The following is a 6,762-nucleotide window of genomic DNA, read 5'->3' on the forward strand; positions in this document are numbered from 1 at the left end:
AGTATTGTGAACGTGCACGCGGACACCCACGCGTGCAAAGTAACCGAGTACATTTAGTGCACTATTTAATGCTCCTCGATACAGCCACGGCAGCTCAAGTCACATGTAGGGAAATTTGGCACATCCCTAATCCATTTACTGATACTGTTACTGATGCTCATAGCTGAGGATTTGAAGACTTCCAAGAGTTCAGTCAAGGCTGAAGCGAACAGGGCCTTCAGATGAAATGTAGCCGTAATGAACACTTGTGAGAGTCGGTATCAATTCCTCTGAATAATTAACAGATGATGCATTATCATTTCATCCAGAGCTGGCCCACACTTCTTTGGGTCCCTAAGCAAAATTTGAATTTAGAGCCGTCTATTCCTGCCAGTAATGTTAGATTACACTCGTCAACAGCACATTTTACTCAGAGATGGCTTTAATGTCCCTAAATGTGTTTTTGACACGGTTTAAAAAAATGTCTTTACTTTTTTTTCCATAGTACATCAGGTTGTTGATACATATATATATATATATATATATATATATATATATATATATATATATATATATATATATATATATATATATATATATATTTTTTTTTTTTTAAGTTTGACCTATAAAGTCAATTATCGTGAGAAGTCATTAACATGATCAGTGCATTCACCTGTTTGTATTCCATATATGCACAAATTACAAGCCAAAAGCACCCAACTAATGTTTTTTTTGCTGTCATCGGTATCATCTTAGCCGTTATTATCCTGTCATCAAAATCCAAGATGAACAAAGGCCCTTGACGATTTCCTGATGCATAAATAACACAATACGCAGTCGAACGAGCAAAAACAGCAATCTCATTTTCATGCAGAGATGTAATTAGTGTCCCCAGCCTCGATTTCCCTGGAGATGACGCCGACAGGCCAACACATGCTACCAATCCTCAAATACCTGACTCACAGTTTTAATTAACTGTTGGTGCATCCTGCCAAGCCGTCCAGACACTCGTCCAGCACTCCATTCCAAAGAGAGCTGAAGCTTTACGGCGTCATGAGAGAAAATAGACGGTACATCACACTTTGAGACAAAGGGGTGTGGGTGGAAGTAAAGCCTGAACAACCACTGAATCCTTTTGTCCGTCTTTTCATGCCACCTGTACTTTGAGTTCTTCTTGTCTGAACTGGACTGAACTGAGGGAGCAGACCCTTGCCTTCCAACAACAACATTGCAAGGAAAACCCGGCAGTGAAAGATCGACCGGTGTGTCTCTCTTCTTCTCAACTTGGAGGTGAGGGAACCAAACTGTCAGTGGGGGTTATATGTGAACCCGTTTGGTGATAGTCTACTACCGCAAAGACTCCAGTACTCTCACAGACTAACTGAATGTGTTGGCAAACACTCATCGCACTCACTGTTTCCTTGGAAACTTGGTACAGGGTGATCCACTAGCACATATGGCAGAAAAAGGACGGTCTGGATTCCCTTGGTGCCACACTGCCTCTCACAGGTTAATCTTGGTACTACGACATTTTGGAAGCTATTTGCTTAAATAAACAGTTTGATTTTCTTCGGTGTTTGTTACTTTGACTTGGAATGTCAATAAACAGCTTGAAGAAAGCACAGGTTGATTCTTTCTGAAGAGATTTGCTATCTGCTGAAGTGCGCGCCACTCAGGGAGGACAGAATAGTGTTGTTAGTGTCAGGCGGGTCAAGATGCCTCAAGTGTATTGAGATGTAGTGAGACACTGGTTGGTGCACTTGCCGATTTTTTTCCTACATCTCCCATTAAAAAAAAAAAAAAAAAAAAAAAAAATATATATATATATATATATATATATATATATATATGCATTTAAAAATACATCCATCCATCTTCAATTTTGCCAATCCTTAGTCTGGTCCAGTCAAGTAAATCAATATGTGTACCCGTTTTAGAATCATCATTTTTCTTCCCCTGAGTTCGAGCCAGATTTTCTCACACGTCGCTTGTGTCAGACAACACTCTCTGCTGACAAGTGTACTTTATGATAATCACAAGAGCTGACAAATTTCGCATTTGCACTCAAAGGAAAGCTTGTGTTCATCAGTTTGGACAAAGAAAAAGAAAATAAGTTCCTCTCTGCCCCCCGAAAAAAAAAAAAGACCGCCAATCTGCTTTTGGTGGTGAATCACTGCATCAGCAACTTGTCTTTGAGATCAAACTCTAATCTCGCCGCCTTCTTCTCAATCGCATTAGAGTGACGGAGCGTGAGAGTGTTCTTTCACTTGAATGCAGACTACGCCGTGATGCTGTCGGTGGTGGTGATGGCGGGGCGGGGCGGGGGTCTATGACTGACTCTCCCTGTGTTTGAGCTGTCATTGCAGGTGCGTGCAGGCGGGGGTGTAAACCTGCTCAATGCACATCATCGGACCAACTGCTCATAAAAGAAAGCCTTGACGCTTCCCAACATCTGTCGTACGCTACCGTCCTATTTTCCAACCTCAGCCCCCCCCCTAAATCCTGTCAGAGTGTGTCCGTATCCTGGCCAACCACTGGCTCATCCCCCGCTCCCCCTCTCCCACCGTATGAGTTTGGAAATCCACAACTTAACACCTGGAGCGTCTCATCGGGACAATATGTGCTACTTCTGCTGAGAAAATGTTCAATGTGCTCACGTGTGATGGAGGAGGAGGAGTAAGAGTGTGTACATGTACATGTTTGTGTGGTTCCCTATATGTGCAAGCTTGAAACAGGTCCAACTGCTAGGCCCTTTTTTTTTTCCCCCTCTCTGCAGGGGGTTGTGATGTCATCCTCCCACAACTGCGCTGTGCTTTCACACCAGAGTGAGTCACATTGCTTCAGCTCTCGACTGTCCGCGCGTGCGCGTGCGGCATACGAGAAATACTTTGAATTCTGCATATGCCTCCACCTCTTCCCGAGCATGTTATGGAAAAGGTACCGCTGTACAGCTCTACAAAGAGAGGCTGAGCTTGGAAAGATTCTGACAAGCTCCTAAGATGTTTTGACACCCTCATATGGCATGTGCACCTCAAGAGATGCACTCCAGCCCAGGTAAGTAAAAGAGTCTTAAGGGGATTCATAACTAATGCATAGCGCAGGCTTGTAATGGACTTGGCACAATGCCGCTCTCCCACTCGCTCCTCTTGGCCAATGAAGAAATATTTGACCCATCCATTCAATTTCTACAGGACTCGTTTTCATCTTTGGATCCTGGGTGAACTGGATCCAGCTGACTTTGGGGAAGCGGAGCCCCGAACTGGTCGGCAGCCACTCACAAGAAATATTATTATTATTATTATTATTACATACATTGTGCAAGGGGCAGTCAAAAAGTAATGAGCCATGTCATTTTCAGCCGACAGCAAGTGACAAAATGGCCGCCCCCTGACATGGCTAAAAACGGGTGGATTTTGCTTCTCAACTCATATTTCTTAAACGCAATATTAATTGTGTTTGGACGAGTGAAGACGCGTAGAGCAAATTATTGCAAAGAATTTTCTGCGGTTGACTTCCAATTTCAACTCACTCGCACTTTCTTTGGATCATTGGCATTGAGACTAGTGGCATCTTTAATACAGGACATAACATGGGTAAACGGTGCTGTTTGTTTTCATTTTGTAATCTTGAAACAATATACTGTCATGTGTACAGCATTAGGCTATATGTTTAATATAAAATGTAAATAGAATATTTATTTGTGGATCTTTACTATGGACGATGTAGGGTACATGGGTCCTACGGCGGCAACATATTCTGAATTTGTACATGAGTCGGACTGCGCCACAGTCTATCATTAAGCTAACGCAATAGTAAAGTCATAATTACAGTAAGTATTTGTGGACTTAGATAGAAAACAATAAAAAAGAAAACAAGAAAAAGCAAGTGCGGCTTGCCATACTGAGGTCTGGCAGGTACTTAAAGTTCTGGTGTGATGCCATGCACAGCCATGGTTTCAAACACTGACATTTTATGACCTACAGGCCAATTTTTCCCGAAAACGTTGGATGCATTCTGAATAGTGGTTAACACTGGCAAGTAAAACATGGTGTTAAGATAAGACATCTGTTTTTATGACTAAACGCATTATGTGACTTAATTCCCTGGAGCCATCTTGAAAAAAATGAAAAAAAAGATACTGAATAGAGAAGTTGTTTTGCCTTTATATTTTAATTGCCTCTGCTCAGAGCCACGTGCAAGCATGGAATTAAATAAACACGATATCTAAAATATAATCTGCCCGCTTTCTTTCATTTGGTTGACATTTGCTCACAGCAGCTTGTGCTAGCTAATATTGTTGGTTAGCACGTCCGCCTCACAGTTGAGCGGTTATGGGCTCAAATTTCACCCAGTTAGCACACCTGCGACCCGTATGAAGACGAGCGCTATATACACACCTTTCTTTCACTTTGAGTTAGATTTGAGCCCCAGCCTTGATTTCTGCTCTGTATAAATGTGCAGCTTTTTTTGGAATGAAGAACAGACTTTGTCATGAAGCTGAATCATTATTTTTCTTCATTTAGTTTAAAAAAAACAAAAACAAAAAAACAATAGCACAATTACTTTTATTGTGCTTGTACATTGTCTGCCGATCAGCCGACTGAGCGGCTGTCCTCGCGATAACAATGCAACACGATTGTAATTACACACACTCCTAATGAGACACACTTGTCTCCCCTCTCCACAAAAACAAGTGCACAAATTCTATTTCCATTGCACACACACCGTCGGCATCACTCTCAGCAAAGCGGTGAGAAGACTCAGCGCATGTGAAAACAACTTGTCGCCTTTCTTCATGTCAATCTCCATTAGTGTTGGAGTGCCGCTTGAGCGGAGCGCCGTGAATGGGCTCTATTCTTTGGGTTCCCTCCCACTTCGAGGGGCAACACAGACAGGAATTCCAGCGCTTTGCCTCTCTGGGTTACTGCGGTCATGTAATCTAGAGGTGGTCGCCCCGAGTCTGTGACAGCTTAATAAACATGTCTCCCGAACCAAGGCGACGCCATCGCATTTGAAAAACCTCAAGTTTAAAGTTGTGATGCCAAAGTAAAGATGAGATAATCATTTATTGGAGCCACACGGGGGGGGAAATTCAATCAATGAGGTCAACCGCTGAGCTTTGAAATGACACTTTTGCTCAGGCTTTTAATTTTTCAAGCCACGCGTACAGCTATAGGCTAACTTGTAACGTGTGGGGTAAAGCCACACCAGCTAGGAGCCAATACGCAAGATTCGAACCCAGAACCACAGAAGTGTGTAGCAGACGTGCTCACCACTAGGCCCAGGTGGAAAGCTCTTTTGGCCTCCTGTAGTATCAGTGAAATGCAGACCATTAGCATGCAGCATGAGCCTCTTAAGGTGGTTTGGTTGCTTTATTTTGTGCTTACACAGTTAGCATTATATGAGGTGGAATATTATTTGAGTTCTTCACAACAAAACAGTAATTAAAGAAACAGCATTTTTCAGCGAAGTGGTCTATAGACTGATAGGTTCCCTGTCTGTGTTCTCTTGCTTAAACCCATATTGAATCCCATTTTATCGCTAACCCATTAGGCTACTTGAGCAAATCCCAGAGGGGGAGCAATTTTTCACCAGAGAACAATTCAAACCACCCACACCAATAAACGCCCCATGACAGAAAAGGGTGGGTAGCAATAAGACCCACAGAGTTGCAGGAACTGATGAGGTTTTTAATAATGGTAATCTTCTTTCCTTTGTATTTATTAGATTGTTAAATGTCGATATGGGATTTAAGAATGGTGAATGCATAAGGTGGAAGCACATACATTTAAGTAAATGGCAAAGGCAGCTGAACCAGAGTAAAAAATGTCATATTGAATTCCTGCATTTCAATTTTAAGTGCCGGTTCAGTGTCCTTAGTCACAGATGTGTTTTTTGTTTGATTAAACAATAAAATCGCCACTGTTTCGAAACAATGAGGTATATTGCATACCAACTGCACCCACCCCCAATGAGGTTTCTCTGCCAGGGACATAATCAGCTAGATTGGCTGAAGATCCAGTGCCACTTTCAAGTGACAAATTGAGTCCTATCTCCAAACTACACCTGTGCACTATCATGTCAAAGTCAAAAGGTAAATAAAGATGCAGTATTCGTCTAGATTAGCATCAGCTAACAGTGTTAGCTTCGAATAACCATCTTAAATTCCAAGTTTAGCATTGGCGAACAGCGTTAGCATCTGATAAATGTAAGAGTAAAGCCACAGCTTTTTGTTATAAAGGTACAAATCCATATTGCTGTACTGTAGCCTACTTCACATCCAAACAAGGGGAAAACGGCACAAGCCACTTCCTGTTTGGTTGCTTAGCAACCGGCGACAAATAGGCAAGCTTCAGCCAGGCTGCCATTCTCCTTGCACCATACAAAACAAGTGCAGTGTGAAAGCCCCATCACTCACACCACTCCGAGCGCTAGTCGTCATGGTAACAAAATCTGCACTAACCATTGGCCCAGCTGTGTGAGGGATGGAATAAGAGCTGGGTCACTTGCACGAAGCCACCCTCTCAAATGGCCTGATTTCAGCAAGACAAGAAATTGTGTGCGTGAAGTTTTCTGAAATTCCTAATCCTTGGGTAATAAATCTCGTTTAATTTAGGATGACATGAGATGAGATACTGTGTGTTAATCAAATTTATTTTATATACTCTACAGTTACCAAACTTCAAAATCTACTCATTTTCTCTCTCTCTCTCTCTTTTTTTTTAAGAAACCATTCTTCATCCTCCACACGTATAAAAAAAATAAACACGTCGTGGAATGACG

General features: G+C 42.1%; 1 long non-coding RNA gene across 2 annotated transcripts; it reads left to right on the forward strand.

The window, feature by feature from the left end:
- The first annotated feature begins 589 nt into the window (after positions 1–589).
- On the forward strand, positions 590–4,214 carry LOC147128009 (uncharacterized). 2 transcript variants are annotated; one of them, XR_015083902.1, is made up of 3 exons: positions 590–2,661; positions 2,756–3,033; positions 3,171–4,214. It is a non-coding gene; the product is annotated as an uncharacterized LOC147128009 (long non-coding RNA). The 2 variants fall into 2 exon arrangements; XR_015083903.1 differs by having other exon boundaries at positions 590–2,655.
- The last annotated feature ends 2,548 nt before the right edge of the window (positions 4,215–6,762 follow it).

The sequence above is a fragment of the Filicampus tigris genome, chromosome 20 (genome assembly GCF_054856515.1).
Source record: "Filicampus tigris isolate MCC_2025a chromosome 20, RoL_Ftig_1.0, whole genome shotgun sequence".
NCBI classification, from domain to species: Eukaryota; Metazoa; Chordata; class Actinopteri; order Syngnathiformes; family Syngnathidae; genus Filicampus; species Filicampus tigris.